The sequence below is a fragment of the Chlorocebus sabaeus genome, chromosome 12, assembly GCF_047675955.1.
Source record: "Chlorocebus sabaeus isolate Y175 chromosome 12, mChlSab1.0.hap1, whole genome shotgun sequence".
NCBI lineage: Eukaryota > Metazoa > Chordata > Mammalia > Primates > Cercopithecidae > Chlorocebus > Chlorocebus sabaeus.
The window spans coordinates 89,561,216-89,584,325 of record NC_132915.1 but is presented as its reverse complement, the minus strand read 5'-3'; positions in this window follow the sequence as shown (position 1 = coordinate 89,584,325).

The following is a 23,110-nucleotide window of genomic DNA, read 5'->3' as shown; positions in this document are numbered from 1 at the left end:
ATTGTGGTTTTGGTTTGCATTTCTCTGATGGCGAGTGATGATCAGCATTTTTTCATGTGTCTGTTGGCTGTATGAGTGTCTTCTTTTGAGAAATGTCTGTTCATATTCTTTGCCTACTTTTTCATGGAGTCGTTTGTTTTTTTCTTGTAAATTTGATTGAGTTCTTTATAGGTTCTGGATATTAGCCCTTTGTTAGATGAGTAGATTGCAAAAATTTTCTCCTGTTCTGTAGGTTGCCTGTTCACTCTGATGGTAGTTTCTTTTGCTGTGCAGAAGCTCTTCAGTTTAATTAGACCCCATTTGTCAATTTTGGCTTTTGTTGCTGTTGCTTTTGGTGTTTTAGACATGAAGTCCTTCTCATGCCTGTGTCCTGCATGTTATTACCTAGGTTTTCTTCTAGAGTTTTGATGGTTTTAGGTCTAACATTTAACTCTCTGATCCATCTTGAATTAATTTTCATATAAGGAGTAAGAAAAGGATCCAGTTTCAGCTTTCTACTTATGGCTAGCCAATTTTCCCAGCATTATTTATTAAATAGGGAATCCTTTCCCCATTTCTTATTTTTGTCAGGTTTGTCAAAGATCAGATGGCTGTAGATGTGTGGTATTATTTCTGAGGGCTCTGTTCTATTCCATTGGTCTATATCTCTGTTTTGGTACCAGTACTATGCTGTTTTGGTTACTGTAGCCTTGTAGTGTAGTTTGAAGTCAGGTAGCGTGATATCTCCAGCTTTGTTCTTTTGGCTTAGGATTGTCTTGGCAATGTGGGCTCTTTTTTGGTTCCACATGAACTTTAAAGCAGTTTTTTCCAATTCTGTGAAGAAAGTCATTGGTAGCTTAATGGGCATGGCATTGAATCTAAAAATTACCTTGGGCAGTATGGCCATTTTCATGATATTGATTCTTCCTATCCATGAGCATGGTATGTTCTTCCATTTGTTTGTGTCTTCTTTTATTTCACTGAGCAATGGTTTACAGTTCTCCTTGAAGAGGTCCTTTACATCCCTTGTAAGTTGGATTCCTAGGTATTTTATTCTCTTTGAAGCTATTATGAATGCGAGTTCATTCATGATTTGGCTGTCGGTTTGTCAGTTACTGGTGTATAAGAATGCTTGTGATTTTTGCACGTTGATTCTGTATCATGAGACTTTGCCGAAGTTGCTTATCAGCTTAAGGAGATTTTGGGCTGAGATGATGGGGTTTTCTAAATATACAATCATGTCATCTGCAAAGAGGGACAATTTGACTTCTTCTTTTCCTAACTGAACACCCTTGATTTCTTTCTCTTGCCTGATTGCCCTGGCCAGAACTTGCAACACTATGTTGAATAGGAGTGGTGAGAGAGGGCATCCCTGTCTTGTGCCAGTATTCAAAGGGAATGCTTCCAGTTTTTGCCCATTCAGTATGATATTGGCTGTGGGTTTGCCATAAATAGCTCTTATTATTTTGAGATACGTTTTATCAATACCGAATTTATTGAGAGTTTTTAGCGTGAAGGGCTGTTGAATTTTGTCAAAGTCCTTTTCTGCATCTATTGAGATAATCATATGGTTTTTGTCTTTGGTTCTGTTTATATGCTGGATTACATTTATTGATTTGTATATGTTGAACCAGCCTTTCATCCCAGGGATGAAGCCCACTTGATCATGGTGGATAAGCTTTTTGATGTGCTGCTAGATTCGGTTTGGCAGTATTTTATTGAGAATTTTTGCATCAATGTTCATCAGGGATATTGGTCTAAAATCTTTTTTGTTGTTGTTGTATCTCTGTCAGGCTTTGGTATCAGGATGATGTTGGCCTCATAAAATGAGTTAGGGAGGATTCCCTCTTTTTCTATTGATTGGAATAGTTTCAGAAGGAATGGTAACAACTCCTCCTTGTACATCTGGTAGAATTCGGTTGTGATTCCATCTGGTCCTGGACTTTTTTTTGGTTGGTAGGCTATTCATTATTGCTCCAATTTCAGAGCCTGCTATTGGTCTATTCAGGGATTCAATTTCTTCCTGTTTTAGTCTTGGGAGAGTGTAAGTGTCCAGGAAATTATCCATTTCTTCTAGATTTTCTAGTTTATTTGCATAGAGGTGTTTATAGTATTCTCTGATGGTAGTTTGTATTTCTTTGGGGTCGGTGGTGATATCCCCTTTATCATTTTTTATTGCATCTATTTGATTCTTCTCTCTTTTCTTCTTTATTATTCTTGCTAGCAGTCTATCAATTTTGTTGATCTTTTCAAAAAAACAGCTCCTGGATTCATTGATTTTTTGGAGGGTTTTTTGTGTCTCTATCTCCTTCAGTTCTCTCTGATCTTAGATATTTCTTGCCTTCTGCTAGCTTTTGAATGTGTTTGCTCTTGCTTCTCTAGTTCTTTTAATTGTGATGCTAGGGTGTCAATTTTAGATCGTTCCTGCTTTCTCTTGTGGGCATTTAGTGCTATAAATTTTCCTCTACACACTGTTTTCAATGTGTCCCAGATATGCTGGTATGTTGTATCTTTGTTCTCATTGGTTTCAAAGAACATCTTTATTTCTGCCTTCATTTCGTTATGTACCCAGTAGTCATTCAGGAGCAGGTTGTTCAATTTCCATGCAGTTGAGCAGTTTTGATTGAGTTTCTTAGTCCTGAGTTCTAGTTTGACTGCACTGTGGTCCTAGAGACATTTTGTTATAATTTCTGTTCTTTTACATTTGCTGAGGAGTGTTTTACTTCCAACTATGTGGTCAGTTTTGGAATAAGTGTGATGTGGTGCTGAGAAGAATGTATATTCTGTTGATTTGGGGTGGAGAGTTCTGTAGATATCTATTAGGTCCACTTGGTGCAGAGTTGAGTTCAATTCCTGGATATCCTTGCTGACTTTCTGTTTCATTGATCTGTCTAATGTTGACAGTGGGGTGTTAAAGTCTCCCATTATTATTGTATGGGAGTCTAAGTCTCTTTGCAAGTCTCTAAGGATTACTTTATGAATCTGGGTGCTCCTGTATTGGGTGCATATATATTTAGGATAGTTAGCTCTTCCTGATGAATTGATCCCTTAACCATTATGTAATGGCCTTCTTTGTCTCTTTTGATCTTTGATGGATTAAAGTCTGTTTTGTCAGAGACTAGGATTGCAACCCCTGCTTTTTTTGTTTTGTTTTGTTTTCCATTTGCTTGGTAGATCTTCCTCCATCCCTTTATTTTGAGCCTATATGTGTCTCTGCACGTGAGATGGGTCTCCTGAACACAGCAAACTGATGGGTCTTGACTCTTTATCCAGTTTGCCAATTTGTGTCTTTTAATTGGACCATTTAGTCCATTTACATTTAAGGTTAATATTGTTATGTGTGAACTTGATCCTGTCATTATGATATTAGCTGGTTATTTTGCTCGTTAGTTGATGCAGTTTCTTCCTAGCATCGATGGACTTTATATTTTGACATGCTTTTGCAATGGCTGGTACCTGTTGTTCGTTTCCATGTTTAGCACTTCCTTCAGGATCTCTTATAGGGCAGGCCTGGTGATGACAAAATCTCTAAGTATTTGCTTGTCTGTAAAGGATTTTATTTCTCCTTGACTTATGAAACTTAGTTTGGCTGGATATGAAATTCTGGGTTTAAAATTCTTTTCTTTAAGAATGTTGGATATTGGCCCCCTTTCTCTTCTGGCCTGGAGGGTTTCTGCTGGGAGATCTGCTGTTAGTCTGATGGGCTTCCCTTTGTGTGTAATCTGACCTTTCTCTCTGGCTGCCCTTAACATTTTTCCCTTCATTTCAACTTTGGTGAATCTGTCAATTATGTGTCTTGGAGTTGCTCTTCTTGAGGAGTATCTTTGTGGCGTTCTCTGTTTTTCCTGAATTTGAATGTTGCCCTGCCTTACTAGGTTGGAGAAGTTCTCCTGGATGATACCCTGCAGAGTGTTTTCCAACTTGGTTCCATTTTCCCCCTCATTTTCAGGCACACCAATCAGACATAGATTTGGTCTTTTCACATAATCCCATATTTCTTGGAGGCTTTGTTCATTTCTTTTTACTCTTTTTTCTCTACACTTCTCTTCTCGCTTCATTTCATTCATTTGATCCTCAATCGCTGATACTCTTTCTTCCAGTTGATCGAGTCGGTTACTGAAGCTTGTGCATTTGTCACGTAGTTCTCGTGTTATGGTTTTCATCTCTATCAGTTCTTTTAAGGACTTCTCTACGTTGGTTATTCTAGTTATCCATTTGTCAAATCTTTCTTCAAGCTTTTTAGTTTCTTTGTGCTGGTTACGTAGTTCCTTCTTTAGCTCTGAGAAGTTTGATTAACTGAAGCCTTCTTCTCTCGACTCGTCAGTCATTCTCTGTCCAGCTCATTGCTGCATTCTTTTGGAGGGGGAGATGTGCTCTGATTTTTTGAATTTCCAGTTTTTCTGCACTGCTTTTTCCCCATCTTTGTGGTTTTATCTGCCTTTGGTCTTTGATGATGGTGACGTACTGATGGGGTTTTGGTGTGGGTGTCCTTTCTGTTTGTTAGTTTTCCTTCTGACAATCAGGACCCTCAGCTGTAGGTCTGTTGGAGTTTGCTTGAGGTCTACTCCAGACCCTGTATGCCTGGGTATCAGCAGCGGAGGCTGCAGAAGATAGAATATTGTTGAACAGCTAGTGTTGGTGTCTGATTCTTGCTCTGGAAGCCTCGTCTCAGGGGTGTACCCCACCTTGTTAGTTGTGAGGTGTCAGCCTGCACCTATTGGGGGATGTCGCCCAGTTAGGCTACTCAAGGGTCAGGGACCCACTTGAGCAGGCAGTCTGTCTGTTCTCAGATCTCAGCCTCTGTGCTGGGAGATCTGCTGCTCTCTTCAATGCTGTCAGACAGGGTCATTTACCTCTGCTGAGGTTTCTCCTGCTTTTTGTTTAGCTATGACTTGTCCCCAGATGAGGAGTCTACAGAGGTAGGCTGGCCTCCTTGAGCTGTGATGGGCTCCACCAAATTCGAGCTTCTGGCGGCTTTGTTTACCTACTTAAGCCTCAGCAATTGTGGGCGCCCCTCCCCCAGCCTTGCTGGGACCTTGCAGTTAGATCTCAGACTGTTGTGCTAGCAATGAGGGAGGCTCCATGGGCGTGGGACACTCTGGGTCAGGTGTGGGATATAATCTCCTGGTGTGCCATTTGCTAAGACCCTTGGTAAAGCACAGTATTAGGGTAGGAGTTACCCGATTTTCCAGGTATGGTGTGTCTCAATTTCCTTTGGCTAGGAAAAGGAATTCCCTTCTCCCTTGCGCTTCCCAGGTGAGGCGATGCCTCGCCCTGCTTCAGCTCTCGCTGGTTGGGCTGCACCCGCAGACCAGCACCAACTGTCCAACACGACCCAGTGAGATGAACCTGGTACCTCGGTTGAAAATGTGGAAATCACCCGCCTTCTGTGTCGCTCACGCTGGGAGCTGGAGGTTGGAGCTGTTCCTATTCGGCCATCTTGGGCATGCCCCACCTTTTTAATTTTTTTTTTTTTTTTTTTTTTTTGTAACATTGAGTTGCTCTGGTGCCTTTGTTAAAAAAAACAAACAAATGACCCTTTAAGTCTGGGTCTATTTCTGAACTCTCTATTGTGTTGATCTATGTGTGAATTACAGTGCCAGTGTCATGGGATCCTGATAATTTAGGTCTTCTAAAATTTTTCTCAGCAACATTTTGTATTTGAAGTCTTGCTTATATAAGAAGTCTTGCTTATATATTGATAATTTTTTTCTAAGTATTTTACGCATTGATACTACTATAAAGGGAATTGCTTTAAATTTCATATCTTTATTGTTTGCATAATTATGTATATAACAATACAATTGATTTTTTAAATGAAGTATACATGTACAGAAACTACAAAAATTATAAGTGTATATAGCTCTATAAATTTTCACAGCGTACAAACTACTTTTAAAAATAGATTTTATTTTTTAGGGAAGTCTTATGTTCACAGCAAAATTGAGCAGAAGGTACAGAGACTTCCCATATACCCCTTGGCCTCACACATGCATAGCTTCTTCCATTATCGACATTCCCAAACACAGTGATACATTCGTGGCAATTCCTGAATCTATATTGACAATTATTATCACACAGAGTTCATAGTTTATATTAGGCTAATTCTTGGTATTGTACATTTTATGGGTTTAGACAAATGTATAATGGCATGTATTTACCATTATAGTATCATACAGAATATTTTCACTGCCCTATAAATTCTCTACGTTTCACCTATTCATCCCTGTCACCCCTAGACCCTGACAACCACCGATCTTTATGCTGTCACCATAGTTCTGTCTTCTCCAGAATGTCATTTGGAATAATACGGTATGTAGCCTTTTCAGATTGCCTTCTTTCACTTAATTATATGCATTTAAGTTTCCTCCATGTCTTTTCATGATTTGATAGTTCTGTGTGTTTTTTGTTTGTTTGTTTGTATGTTTGTTTTTTCATGTTGAGTGATATTCCAATGTTTAGAAGTACCAGTTTATTTATCCCTTCACCTACTGAAGGACATCTTGATCACTTCTAAGTTTGGGCAATTGTGAATGAACCTGCTAATAAACATCCATGTATTGGTTTTTGTGCCGACACAAGTTTTCAAATTCTTTGAGTAAATACCAAGGAATATAATTGCTGGATAGTGTCATAATAGTCTGTTTAGCTTTGCAACAAACCACCAAATTATCCTCCAAAATGGTTGTACCATTTTATTCCCATCAGAAGTGAATGAGAGCTCCCATTACTCCATATCCTTGCCAACAGTTGGTGTTGTTTATGTTCTGGATTTTGGCCATTCTAATAGATGTACAGTGGTTACAGTTAATTTTTTAAACAAAATCTTGTATTCTGCAACTTTGGTAAACGTACTTATTATCTGTTATGTAGCTTTTTAGATTTTCCATGATTTTTTTGGTAAATATGTCATTTTCATATAGACAGTTTTGCTTCTTCCTTTCTAATTTGTATGCCACTGACATCTTTTTCTTATTATTGCAAATGGTTAGGATTTTTAGTGTGATGTTGAGTAGAAGTGGTGAAAGTGGGAATCCTTGCCTTGCTCCTGATCTTAGGGGAAAAGAGTACAATATGATACCACAAAGGATGATGTTATCTGTAAGTTTTACAGATTCCCCTTATTTGTTTGAAAAAGTTTCCTTGTATCCTTCATTTGCTGAGAAGTCTTATCATTATTTAGTGCTGGATTTTGTGTAAATGTTTTTTCTGCATCTATTGAGACGATTGTATTGTTTTAGTTTTGTTAATATGATGAATTACATGCATTTTTTGTTGAAGTGAAACTTGCATACTATAAAATTAGTCATTTTAAAATGAACAATTCAGAGAATATAAAACCAAGCTGCATTCATGGGATAAGCTCTTTATGGTCATAATGATATGGGAGCAGGGCAGGGAAGTGCTGGGTAGAGAACAGTGGGGTCCCTGGTGAAGGCTCCGCCTTGGGCCTGTGCCCACAGACCTAAATAAGGACAAGCATATCTGTCTTCACGCCCAAAAAGTTGCCTTTTGGTCTACCACACCCCCCATCCTGTGCCCATAAAAACCAGGAACCACAGTGGACCACACACAAGCGGCTGTCGAGAGAGCAGAACACACCCACAGACACTAGCAAACACTGGCAGGCCACCAACGGCAGAATGACAGGTACTCTGAGAGGAATTCTTCTGCGGGCAATCAGAGGAGAGTCCAGCCACTGGGTGGCCCCTCTCCAGGGAAGACCATCTTCCTACTCCATTCCCCTTCTGGCTTCCCATCCATCTCACTGGGAGCTACCTCCACCACTCAGTAAAATGTTGCATTCATCCTGTAAGCCTACGTGTGATCCGATTTTTCCGGTACACTAGGGCAAGAACCCAGAATACAGAAATCCCTCAGTCCTTCGAATAAGGCAAAGATTCTAGTTGAGCTGATTAACACAAACCACCTACAGATGGCAAAACTGAAAAACGGCACTGCAACACACTCCCACTGGGGCTTCAGGAGCTGTAAACACTCAACCCTAGACGCTGCTGTGGCATCAGAGCCCAAAAACACTCCCCCAACCTGCATGTTCCGCATAGGAATCTGAGCAACAAGGCATGGAAGAAGTGAGCAACACCCCGTCCCTCCCTGTGAGCAGGATTAGGGAACATCTCCCATTTCAATAAGTTCTCTTTTAAGGCCAGGCATGGTGGCTCACGCCTGTAATCCCAGCACTTTGGGAGGTCTAGATGGGTGGATCACCTGAGGTTAGGAGTTCAAGACCAGCCTGGCCAACATGGTGAAACCCCATGTCTACTAAAAATACAAAAATTAGCCAGGTGTGGTGATGCGTGTCTGCAATTTCAGCTACTTTGGAGGCTGAAGCAGGAGATTGGCTTGAACTTGGGAGGTGGTGGCTGCAGTGAGCCAAGTTGGTGCCAATACACTCCAGCCTGGGGGAGAGTGCAGTACTCTGTCTCGAAAATAAATAGATAAATAAATAAATAAGTTGTCTTTTTAATATACTGTATTTGATTTGCTAATACTTTGTTAAAGATTTTCATGTAAATGTTCATGAAACAAATTGGTCTATAATTTTCTCTTGATAATGCCTTTGTGAATTTTGCTATAAGATGTTACGTTGGTCTCATAAAATGTATTGGGATGTATTTCTTCTTCCTCTATACTTTCAAATATTTTATATAATATTGTTGTTATTTCTTTCTTAAATATTTGTTTGAATTCACCAAGGAAACATTTCTGAGGCATGGGTCTTTGTGGCAAGGTCTCTGATAACAGATTTATTCTTGAAAATTGGCAATTTATATTTCTGTTTTATCTCTGTCAATTTGGGTCACTTGTATTATTTCAAGAATTTGTCCATAGATTTGAAATGGTCAAATTTGTTGGTATTAAGTGGCTTATAATATCTGTTATTTTTAAAAATATCTTTATTAAATATTTTAAATATATAATTATTTTTATATTTAATCTGTGATGATAGTCTCGTCTTCATCCTTCATATTAGTGATTTGTGCTCTTGCTCTTTTTTGATTTGGGTTTTTTTGTTTTACTCAATCTAGTTGAGAGTGTATCAATTTTGTTAATCTTAAAATAACCAACTTTTGACTTTGTTAATTTTCTTTATTTTTGCATTTCATTTTCTTCTACTTTTTAATGTTTCCTTTCTTCTATTTAAATTGGATTTATATTGCTGTTTTTTTTTTTCCCCCTGGCTTTTTAAGGTGGTACTTTAGGTCATTAATTCTAGCCATTGGTCCCTTTTTAATATAAGTGTTTGAAACTATAAATTTCCCCTCTGAGCATAGCTTTAGCTGCATCCTACAAATTTTGATATGTAGTCTTTTCATTCAGAAGAAAATGTTTTCTAATTTCCTTTTTGACTTATTTTATGATCCATGGCTTATTTACTACCGTATTATGTAGTTTCCATTTTTCTTCTAGATATCTTAATTGTTATTAATTTATAAACTAATTCCATTGCATTCGGAGACTATTCTCTGTATTATTTAACTCTTTTAAATGTATTAAGGCTGTTTTTGGCCAAGCACATGTTTTATCTTGTGCACTGGGAAAGAATATGACAACTGTGCATTCGACAACTGTTGGATATAGTGTTCTATAAATATCAAATAGGTCAAGAAAGATGATACTGTTCTTCAGATCATCTATACCTTTACTGGTGAAATTTTGACTAGTTGTTCTAGCATTAGTGACAGAAGGGTGTTACAATTTCCAGCTATGATTGTGAATTTGTTTATTTCTCTCTTGATTTCTGTCCATTTTTGCTTCATGTAATATAAAGATCTGTTATAGGGCAAACAGATATTTGTGATTATTATGTCTTGCTGATGAATTGATCTTTTTGTCATTATTAAATATTCCTATTTACCTCTGGAAATACTATTTTCCTGAAGTTTATTGTATCTGATATTCATGAAAACTTACTCATTTTCTGATGCTTATTGTTTGCATGGTGTAACTTTTTAATCCATTTACTTCCAAGCTAGCTGTGCATTTATATTTATCATATATCTCTCATGGGTAACATATAATTGGGTCTTACTATTTTAGCAATTTTGATAATCTGTCTTTTAATGGAAGTGATTGTTCCATTAACATTTAAGATTGATAATGTTAGATTTAAATCTAACACGTTTATCCTTTGTTTTTGTTTGTCCTTTCTGATTTTGACTCTCTGTCCCCTTTCCTGATCTTTTTTGAATTATTTGAGTGTTTGTGGAGCTTCATTTAATTTATCTATTGTGTTTTCAGCTATACTTCTTTGCATTATTATTATTCTAGTAGTAGCTCTAGGGATTAAAATATTTATTCTAAACTTTTCGCAGTCTACTTAGTGTTAATATTGTACCACTTAACATAAAATATAGAAAACCTGAAATTTTAAAGATCTTTCTTTATTATTTCCCCTTCCATCCTTTGTACTGCAGTTATCACATATATTAAACAACGTATATTACAATCTCCACTTGGCAGCATTCTAAATTTTACTTTAAATAGTCATATATTTTTAAGGAGTTAAGAGAAAAATAGCCTTTTATATTTGCACAGAAGTTTACCATGCATAATGCTTTTTATTCATTTCTGAAGATCTCACATTCTCTCTGATGTCATTTCCCGTTAGCCTGAAGATCATCTCTTGCTATTTGATTTAGTATGGGTCTGCTGGTGACATAACCTTTTAATTTTAGTATCTTAATATAGTTTTACTTTTGCCTCCATTTTTGAAGGTTATTTTTGCATAATACGAAATTCTAGATTCATAGTTTTTTTTTTTTTTTTTTCTTTCATCACCTTAAAGATGCTGTCCAGCTATCTTCTGGTTTTTGCAGTATCTGATAAAAAGTCAGTGATCAATTCACATAACTGTTATTCTGTATGCTGTTTTGAGTTCTTTCCCCTTTTTTCTCCTCTTTTAAAATTTAAAAAATTTTACATTTTATAGGTACATAATAGGTGTTTATATTTATGGGGTACATGAGATGTTTGATACAGGCATACACTGTGTAATAATCACGTCATGGAGAATGAGGTATTCATCTCCACAAGCACTTATCCTTTGAGTCACAAACAAATTAATTATGTTCTTTGAGTTATTTTACAATATACAATCAAGTTATTATTGACTATAGTTACCCAGCTACTTTCAGTATTTTCTCGTTATCATTTTTTAAAATTTGACTCTAATGTACTTGAGCATGAATTTTTTCAAATTTATCCTGCTTATAGATTCTTGAATCTGTCAGTTCATGTTTTTCACCAAATCGGGAAATTTGAGGTCTTTATTTCCCCAGATATTTTTTTCTGCATCAGTCTTTTTCTTCTCCATCTTCTATTATAATTACATGTATTTAGACATTTTAATATTGTCCATTATTTTCAATATTTTTTCTATTCTTCAAATTGATAATTTTTTTTGATTTAGCTCCATGTTTACTGACTTGCTCCTTTGCTGTCCTCATTCTGGTTTTTTTTTTTTTTTTTTTTTTTTTATGTGCCACATTTTCTTTTTTTTTTTTTTTTTTTTTAATTTATTTATTATTATTAAACTTCAAGTTGTAGGGTACATGTGCACAACGTGCAGGTTTGCTACATATGTATACTTGTGCCATGTTGGTGTGCTGCACCCATCAACTCGTCATTTACATCAGGTATAACTCCCAATGCAATCCCTCCCCCCTCCCCTCTCCCCATGATAGGCCCCGGTGTGTGATGTTCCCCTTCCCGAGTCCAAGTGATCTCATTGTTCAGTTCCCACCTACGAGTGAGAACATGCGGTGTTTGGTTTTCTGTTCTTGTGATAGTTTGCTAAGAATGATGGTTTCCAGCTGCATCCATGTCCCTACAAAGGACACAAACTCATCCTTTTTTATGGCTGCATAGTATTCCATGGTGTATATGTGCCACATTTTCTTAATCCAATCTGTCACTGATGGACATTTGGGTTGATTCCAAGTCTTTGCTATTGTGAATAGTGCTGCAATAAACATACGTGTGCATGTGTCCTTATAGCAGCATAATTTATAACCCTAAAGCAACGGCAGCAAAAGCCAAAATTGACAAATGGGATCTCATCAAACTAAAGAGCTTCTGCACAGCAAAAGAAACTACCATCAGAGTGAGCAGGCAACCTACAGAATGGGAGAAAATTTTTGCAATCTACTCATCTGACAAAGGGCTAATATCCAGAACCTACAAAGAACTCAAACAAATTTACAAGAAAAAAACAAACAACCCCATCCAAAAGTGGGCAAAGGATATGAACAGACATTTCTCAAAAGAAGACATTCATACAGCCAACAGACACATGAAAAAATGCTCATCATCACTGGCCATCAGAGAAATGCAAATCAAAACCACAATGAGATACCATCTCACACCAGTTAGAATGGCGATCATTCAAAAGTCAGGAAACAACAGGTGCTGGAGAGGATGTGGAGAAATAGGAACACTTTTACACTGTTGGTGGGAGTGTAAACTAGTTCAACCATTATGGAAAACAGTATGGCGATTCCTCAAGGATCTAGAACTAGATGTACCATATGACTCATTCTGGTTTTAAGTCCATTCAGTGTTTTAAAAAATATTTTACATTGTCGTTTCTGATTCTAAAAAATTTATTTGGTTCCTTATAGATCCCATTCTTCTATTGAGAATTCTTATATTTTTTCCATTACAAGCATATGATATTTTACTTCATTGAGCATAGTAATAATACTTACTTTAAAGTCATTGTTTGTTAATTTCAATATTTGGGTTATCTCAGGGTTGACCTTTATTGATTATCATTCTCCTGAGAATGGGTAACATTTGCCTGGTTCTTTGAATAACAAGTAATGTTGTGTGTCTTCTGAACATGGTGAGTATTATATTATGGCGATTTGGGATTTTGTTATCCCACTCCTCTGTAGAGTGTTGATTTTTTTTAAGCAAAAAACTAAATGATCTCAAATCACAAAGTCTCTTACATAGCAGTTCAAATCACAGCTCAACACTTCTCCACCACCCTGAAGTGAGTTGTTCCCATCTGCCTTACATATGTGTGGTTTAAGGGTCAGTAGAGATTTTGTTAATTTTTAGGCACAGAATTTGAGACTTTTTTCCAAGGTTCCCCTTTTACTTTTCTGTGCCTGTAGTTGGCCTCAAATCAACACTGTGGTTCCTTAGGCCAGAAACACTATAGATTATTGGAGTTTCAGATTATTGTGTGATGCAAAAACTGGAAACTGTCTTCCCACTAAAAGACAAAAGAAAAAAGAAAAACAATTGCCCCTTGCCTGTTTCTTTTCTTACATTTTGACTCATCTCCAGGATCTCCCTATTTTTTCACTTGTCAGAAGTTTTTTGTTGTTGTTGCTATTTGTTTCTTATAATGAAGCATTACGACTTTGGTGCAATATCTAACTGGGAAATTAAAAAAAAAAAAGCCTGAGAGTCATAAAAAAATCATTTGAAAGAGAAGAACAATGAGAAGAGATTTTCCCAAGTAAACTTCAACACGTAATTCCATGATAAATAAATAATGTAGTATTCACAGCCAGGCTTGGTGATTCACCCCTAAAATCCCAACACTTTTGGCGGCAAAAGTGTGTGAATCATTTGAGCCCAGGAGTTTGAGACCAGCCTTGGCACCATGGTGAAACCTTGTCTCTATCAAAAATACAAAAATTAGACAATCTTACAACCTGGTCTGAAAATAATTAAACAGGTGAATTTTTTAATGTAATATTCACAATAAAATAGCAAATCAAAATGAGATATCAAGAAAGTGATGATAGCATATTGAAGATGTAGTACATTATAAAAATGGCATTTTTAGTCAGGGTCAAAATTGATGAGTTATTCATTAAATAGTTCTTGTAAAAGCTTTTCACGTGGAAAAAAGTTTGAGTTCTATTTTACATTATATTCAAAAAATAAGTTTCAAGTGCTAGACAGAGCAATTAGTCAAAAGAAAGAAATTAAGAGCATCCAAGTTGGAAAGGAGGAAGTCAAATTGTCCCTATTTGCAGATGACATTGTCTTATATGAAGAAAAACTTAAAAGTTTTGGCAAAAAAACTCTTAGAACTAAATTTAAAAATTAGCCAAGTTACAGGATACAAAATCAACATACTAAAAGCAAATAGCATTTCTATACACCAACAACAAACTAGTGGAAAAAGAAATCAAGAAAGTAATCCTATTTACAATAGCTATGAATACAAACAACAACAACAAAAACCTAGGGATAAATTTAACCAAGAAGTTGAAAGATCTCTACAAGGAAAACTAGGAAACACTGCTGACAGAAATGGAAGAGGACATAAAAAATAGAAAAATATCCCATGTTCATGGACTAGAAGAATTAAAATTGTAAAAATGGTCATGCCACCAAGTGTAATCTACATAGTCAATGCAAAACATATCAAAATCTCAATTACATTCTTCACAGAAATAGAAAAAAAAAATTCTAAAATTTGTACAGAACCACAAAAGACTCCAAAAAGCCAAAAAGATCCTGAGCAAAAATAATAAAACTGGAGGCAACACATTGCCAACTTCAAAATGTACTACAAAGCTATAATAATCAAGAGATCATAGTACTGGCATAAAAACAGATATATAGGCCAATGGAACAGAATACAGAGCCCAAAAATAAATACACAGATTTACAGCTAATTGCTTTTCAGCAAAGGCACCAAGAACATTCCCTGGGTGAACAATAATGTCTTCAATAACTCCTGATAGGAAAACTCGATATCCATATGCAGAAAAATGAAACTAGACTTTTGTCTCCCATCCTATGCAAAAATCAACTAACAATGGATTAAAGACTTGCTATGATTGGATATAATTTGTTTGTCCCCACAAAAACTCATGTTGAAATTCGATCATCAGTACAGTAGCGTTGAGGGTCCTAGTGGGAGGTATTTGGGTTGTGGGACTGAATTCCTCATAAATAACTTGATGCTATTCTCATGGCAGAGAGTTCACAAGACTGGATTAATTCTCATCAGAATGGATTCGTTCCTATGAGAGTGGGTTGTTATAATGCCAGGACATCTCTCAGGTTTTCCCCTCTTGCTACAGGCCCACTTTCCCTTTGATGCTCTCTCAGCTGTGTTGTGATGTAGCATAGTAACTCTCACCAGAAGCCAGGGCCATGCCCTTGAACTTATGAGCCTCAGAACCATGACCTAAATAAACCTTTTTTTTTTTTTTTTTCCCAAAAAAAAGTACTCGGTCTCGGGCGTTCTTATATAGCAACACAAAATGGACTAAGACAAGGCTTAAATGTGAGACCCAAATCTATGAAACTTCCAAAAGAAAACAAAGGAGCGTTCCTCCAGGACATTAATCTGGACTAAGACTTTACGGAGAAGACCTCAAGCACAGCAGCAAAAGTAGAAATAGATAAATTGGATTATATATATTCTGCACAACAAAGGAAACAATGAACAGAGTGAAGAAATAGCTTCAATAATGAGAAAAACATTTGCAAACTATTCTTCCAATAAGGGATTAATATCTAGAATAGACAAAGAACTAAAACAAGTCAATAGCAACAAACAAATAAACAAACAAAAACTCCTACATAATTCAATCTGAAAATGAGCAAATGAACTGAATAGACATCTTTTAAAAGAACATATACAAATAGCTAACAGGTACCTGAAAAAACGGTCAAGATCACTAATCATCAGAGAAATACAAATCAAAACCGCTATGGAGTAACATCTTATCTCAGTTAGAATGGCAGAGAAAGGGGAACCCCTATATTGTTGGTGGGAATATAAATTTATACAGTCATTATGAAAAATAGTATGAAGGGTTTCTCAGAAAACTAGAGATAGAATTACCATATGATATCTCAATCTCGCTACTGGGAATATAGCCAAAAACAAATGGAAATCAGTATATTGAATAGATACCTGCCCTCCTATGTTTATCACAGCACTATTCAGAATAATCAAGATATATAATCAACCTAAGTGTTTATCAACAGGTAAATGGATAAAAAAATGTCATCTATATACACAATGGAATATTATTCACCCAGAAAAAAGAACAAAATTCTGTCATGTCACTCACAGCAACATGGAGGAGCTTAGAAGACATTATGTTAAGTGAAATAAGTCAGGCACAGAAAGAGAAATATCTCGCGTATTTCTCATATTTAGAAGCTAAAAAATTTAGTCTCATAGAAGTAGAGAGTAGAATAGTGTTTACCACAGTCTCATAGTTTGGGGTCTCATATTTAAGTCTTGTCTTAGTCCATCTAAAGTTGGGCAAGGGTGTGAATAGTCAGAGATTGGTTAACAGACACAAAATTAGAGCTAAATAGAAGGAAAAGTTTCTAGTGTTCTATAGTGCTATATGGTGCCATTAATTAACAGCAATTAGTTGTGTATTTTCAAATATCTAGAAGAGTGGATTTTGAATGTCCCCAACACACACACACACAAAATAAATGTTTGAGGTAATACACATGCTAATCACTCTGATTTAATTGTTACACATTGAATACACACATCAAAATATCACACTGTACAACATAAGTATGTAAATTTATTATGTCAATTAACATTTTTTAAAAACTCTAAAATAATTTTAAAAATAAGTTTCAGATGTATAAAGAGCAAAGTATAGGCATAAAGTCATAAACTGAATAATGGTAGAATAAGGTAGAAGGTAATTCATAAAAATAAACCTAGTTTGCCAAAGCCTTCTTATAGAAGTCACAATACCCAATAGAAACAGAGAAAAACACAAACTGACCGATGTGTGTGTGTGTGTGTGTGTGTGAGAAAAAGAGAGAGAGAGAGTTGCACACACATTTGCATTGATTAACAGTAGGGATACATTCTGAGAAATGCATCATTAGGAGAGATTTTATCATTGCGTGAATCTCAAAGAGTATACTTACACAAACTTAGATAGTGTGGCCTACTACACCTCTAGGCTATATGATATAGCCAATTGTTCCTAGGCCACAAACCTGTACAGCATGTTATTGTACTGAATACTGTAGGCAATTGTAACACACTGGTAAGTATCTGTGTATCTAAACATACCTTACCATAGAAAAGGTACAGTAAAATATAACATAAAAGATAAAAATTGGTACACCTGTATAGGCACTTACCGTAAATGGAGCTTGCAGAACTGGAAGTTGTTCTGGGTGAGTTAATGAGGGAGTGGAAAGTGAATGTGAAGAGGTAGGACATTACTGTACACTACCATAAACTTTATAAACACTATATACTTAGGCTACACAATTTATTTTTATATTTGAATTTCTTCAATAATAAATTCACTTTAGTTTACTGTAACTTTCCTACTTCAGAAACTTTTAAACTTTCTGAACTTTCTGACTCTTTTTGTAGTAATGTAAAAGAGGTAGCTTAAAACACAAACACATTGTACGGCTGTACAAAAATATTTTTCTTTATATCCTTATTTTATACACTTTTTCTATTTTAAATGCTTTTCACTTTTCAAATTTTTTGTTAGAAACTAAGACACAAACATACACATTCATCTAGTCCTACATAGGGTCAGGATCATTATTATCACTGTCTTCCTACTCCACATCTTGTCCCACTGGAAGGTCTTCAGGGGGAATAATGCACATGGAGCTGTCACCTCCTATAACAATGCTTTCTTCTGGAATACCTCTTGAAGGACCTGCCTGAGGAAATTTTACAATTAACTTTACATATATGTAAGATGTAGAAGGACATTTTAAAATATGGTTAAAAATATAACAACAGTAAATACATCAACCAGTAACATAGTCATTTATTATCATTATAAAGTATTATGTACTGTATAAAATTGTATGTGCTTTACATTTATATAAGTTTTCTTACACCAGGTTCACCACAAATACCTGAGTAATGCATTGCACAATGACATTACAATGGCTAAGATGTCACTGGGCAATAGGAGCTTTTCAGTTCCATCATAATCTTACAGGACCACTGTTGGTCCATTGTTGATGAAAATGTCGTTATGCGGAACATGATTTATACATGTCTACATAGAAATATATAGAGATATATAAAACATATATATATATATATGTGAGAGAAATAGTTACAACAAATTTAACAGACAAAAGGTTTGAATACAAAATATATAAATAGTTTTTACAGTCATTATCACAAGGCAAACAATCCATTTGATTAATTAGTGAAAGCTGTAAGCCAGCAAATTAAAAAATGGCTAATTAATACATGGAAAACTAACCCCATTCACAATTAAACAAATTAAAATTGAGGCACAATTGAAATGATAGTTTTCATTAAGTCAAACAGGCTTGTATGTTGCATCTGTATCTGCCAAGTAGATGATGCCTGTCAAACATGTATACACTGACCTTTGGTTAATTCCTGCAGCCAATACTAACAAATGTTCTATGGTTTTGTCAGTTCCTTGTACTTAGTGGGTAGGCAGGAGGCTAACCCACATTTCATTAGGAAGAATCCTAAAGGAGATTATCACTGCCTTTCTGCCTCAGAACACAAACAAGGAGGGTAACTAGATTAATTTTCTGTTGTGAGTGTAATGAGTTAGCCCAAACTTAGTGGTTTAAAGAATACAAATTTGTTATCTTACAGTTCTGTAGTTGAGAAGTCTGATATGGATCGCACTGGGCTAAAAGCAAGACACTGGCAGGGCTGCACTACACTCTGGAGGCTCTACAGAAGCATCTGTCTTTGCCCACTCCTTGGTTCATAACCCTTTCCCCCATCTTCATAGTATCTCCCTGATTACTCTTCTGTAAACATGGTTCTCTATGATCACAGCTTGGAAAGGTTTTCTGCTCTTAAGGATTCACACAGTTAGACTGAACATACCTGTATTATGCAGGATAATCTCCCCATCTAAAGATTATTAACCACAATCACATTTGCAATCTTTCTTTTGTCTTGTACAGTAACATTCACAGGTTTTGGGGATTAGGGCATGGACACTTTCTGGGAACCATCTTGCCTACTACAGCTGAGCTACTTGCAGGCTCAGTAGGGTTTCTACTCTGTTTGAGTTGTATCGCCTACAAAAAGACTTATTGTGAAGGATTTAAGACCAAAAAAATTTGCCCCTATAGTGAAGAGAACACTGTTAAGTCTTCAGGAGATTAAGTTTATTATTTGATATGGTTTGGTTCTGTATCCCCACCTAAATCTCATGTTGAACTGTAGTTGCCATCATTGGAGGATAGACCTGGTGGGAGGTGATTGACTCATGGAGGCAGACATCCCCCTTGTTGTTCGCGTGATAGTGAGCGAGTTGTCACCAGATATAGTCATTTAAAAGTGTGTAGCACTTAGGCTGGGTGTGATGGCTCACACCTGTAATCCTAGCACTTTGAGAGGCCGAGGTGGGTGGATCATCTGAGGTTAGGAGTTTGTGACCAGGATCATCTAAGGTTGGGAGTTCATGACCAGCCTGACCAACATTTGGAAACCCTGTCTCTACTAAAAATACATAATTAGCTGGGCATGGTGGCACATGCCTGTAATCCCAGCTACTCAAGAGGATGAGGCAGGAGAATTGCTTGAACCCAGGAGGCAGAAGTTGCAGTGAGTGGAGATCATCCTGCTGAACTCCAGCCGGGGCAACAAGAGTGAAACTCGGTCTAAAAAAATAAAAAATAAAAAAATTTGTAGCATCTCTGTCTGTGCTCTCTCTCTCCTGCTGTCCATGAGAAAACATACCTGCTTCCCCTGTTGCGGGAAGTCAGGGATCCCAAATGGAGGGACCAGCTGGAGCTGCAGCAGAGGAACATAAATTGTGAAGACTTCATGGACATTTATCAGTTCCCAAATAATACTTTCATAATTTTTTCTGCCTGTCTTTAATCTCTTAATCCTGTTATCTTTGTAAACTGAGGATGTACGTCACCTCAGGACCACTATGATAATTGTGTTAAGTATACAAATTGATTGTAAAACGTGCGTGTTTGAACAATATGAAATCAGTGCATCTTGAAAAAGAACAGAATAACAGCTATTTTTAGGGAACAAGGGAAGACAACCATAAGTTCTGATTGCCTGCAGGATCGGGCAAAAAGAGCCAAGTTTTTCTTCTTGCCGAGAGTCTATAATGGACGTGCAAGTAGGAGAGACATTGCTAAATTCTTTTCCTAGCAAGGAATGTTAAAATTAATACCCTGGGAAAGGAATGCATTCCTTGCGGGGAGGTCTATTAATGGCCACTCTGGGAATGTCTGTCTTGTGCTGTTGAGATAAGGACTGAGATAAGCCCTGGTGTCCTGCAGTACCCTCAGGCTTACCAGTGTTGGGAAACTCCACCCAGGTAAATTTGTGGTCAGACCAGTTCTCTGCTCTCGAACCCTGTTTTCTGTTGTTTAAGATGTTTATCAAGGCAATACGTGCACCGCTATATTTTACTGTATTGTACTGATAAACTCTTATCAGTAGTTCTGCTTTTGTCCTTTGCCTTGTGATCTTTGTTGGACCCTTATCAGTAGTTCTGCGTTTGCCCTTTGTCCTGTTCCCTCAGAAGCATGTGATCCTTTTTAGACCCTTATTAGTAGTTCTGCTTTTTGCCCTTTGAAGCATATGATCTTTGTACCTACAGCATGTTCTTACATCCCCTCCCCTTTTTAAAACCCTTAATAAAAACTTGGTGGTTTGAGGCTCAGGCAGGCATCATGGGCCTACAGATATGTGATGTTACCCCCAGTGGCCCAGCTGTAAAATTCCTCTCTTTGTACTGTCTCTCGTTATTTCACAGCTGGCTGACACTTACGGAAAATAGAAAGAACCTACATTGAAATATTGGGGGTAGGTTCCCCCAATATTCCCCTTTGCCTTCTACCGTGATTGTAAGTTTCCTAAGGCCTCCCCAGCCATGCTTCCTGTAAAACCTGTGGAACTGTAAGTAAATTAAACCACTTTTCTTCTAATTGCCCAGTCTCAGGTATGTCTTTATAGCAGTATGAGAATGGACTAATATGGTATTCTTTACTAAATTAAAAGAACTCATATTCTTTACTTGTGCCTACTGACATCATTCATCATAATAGTCCTGTGACAACCATCCAATCCGTTATTAGAAAAAAATCTCAAAAATTGATGACATTGTGTGTTGTGAAACATTTGGAGACATGGCACTTCTCTATAATGTTGGTGAGTTTGTAAATTGGATCAGGCTTTTCTTCTTTCTTCTTTTTAATTTTTTTTGAAGGCAGTGTGGCAGTTATCTATCAAAATTTCAAAAACATGAATACTCTTCGACCCAGCAGTTTCTTAGGTGTCTATCTTATAGAAAACATTCTCACATTACACAAAGACAGGTATAAACTTCAACACTGGGTTTGTTAAGGCATAGCTAGAAGAATTTCCATGATCATTAACAGAGCAAATGTTAAACATATTCTGGTAGATTCACACTTTGGAATATGAGACAGATTTTAAAAGGATGAAATAGATCTACATAGACTAAAATAAGAAGATAACGAAGACATAGCAAAGTAAAAGAGCAAGCTACAGTATGAGAAAATATGATCATGTGTGTGTAATTCATGCATATATATAAAGTCATGAACATATTTGGAAATATATAAGCAAAATTTTAACAATGATTTCCTTTGAGGGGGCATTGGTATGAACTTGGGTGTGAGGGCTTTGAAAGTAGTCTTTTATTTTTACTTATAATTTTAAAATTGTATCATAAAATGTATTTAAAATGAAATAATTTTAAAATGACCAAATGAAAGAAATAAACCCCTGATTATTCCCATTCTTTTGATGACTCTATAATTGCATATTCTTCCTAAATCAATGAATCATCAAAAGATTGAATCCAGTTGGTCTTACTCCAAGGCTAAGCATTATTATTCCAATTTTTCAGACAAAGTGTTATGAATTAACTTTTTAAATAGCCCACAGCTACTTAGTAGCAAAATCAGAATTGGAAGAGTCATTGCTCAGTTCATTCATAGCCTATCTAGTTACAGCATAGCTGGGAAGGGGCAGAAGCAGGTTTCTGGATACTTTTCTGAACCACTCTCTTGGAAGTGTAGTCCCCCGTTCTTCATTTTGTAGCCATGTCCTTCACCATACACATTTGTACTTTCTCTCACAAAAGGCAAGTGCATCTCTCTGCCTCTTGACTTTGAACTTGGCCATGTGATTTGATGTGGCCAATGGGATGTCAGTAAACATTATATAATCAGGGGCTTAAAATGTGCTTTTTCAATGGGATTTGTCCCCTAGAGCTTCTGTCATCTTTAGGAGCAGAGTTTTCCTCATGCAACTGATGTCCCTGGGCTCCAGAACAAACACAAGTGGAACACAGGCACTCCAAGTAACCAACAGAGATGCTGCCTGAAGAAGAGTCCCCTCAGCTGAACTGCAGATCCATGAGCTAATGGTTACTCTTTTATGCTCCTGAGTTTCGTACTTTTCTTGAAAGTTTAATAAATGGTCTTTTCGCTAGTCAGGGTTCAACCAGAGAATCAGAACTACTGATTACACACATGCACACAAACAAATACAGGTTCATCACACAAACTTATACCTATATATAAAATTCCTGTTACTGGCTTTTGGCCGTTTGCAATTATGAGAACTGGTTAAGTGTGTCTGTAAGTCCATTGTCTCTGCATCAAATGCTAGATGGAGCTCAAAGCTCAAAGGGCTGGAAGTCAGAAAGATAAGATAGATGTAAAGCTTGGAGGTTGAGGGCAGACTCAATCCACAAGCATCAGCTGAAACCCCATGAGGATGGACTGAAACTTGTTGCTTCTGGCTTGGTGATGTAGGTATTCTACAGACACCATACATATAACTTGTCATAGAGTTAAACATAGCACCTGACCCAGCAGTGGAAGAAGCTGAAGGAGGACCCAGGGGAAAATAGAGCAGTTGCAAGCCCAGCTGCTACTTCAAGTCAATTAGGTGAGCCAGCTTGTCAGTAATAACATATGTGAGGTATTAAATGGCTACTGGTCCACCCTTCAGAACTTTGCAGGGCTCTTCCTTATGGTGCAGCCTAACCAGAAACATAAAAAGGGAATTCTGGGAAATGTAGTTCAGCCTACCTACATAGACCCATTATAAAGTCATTATAGCTTCTGATATTCCAATTTAACAGGTAAAGAAATA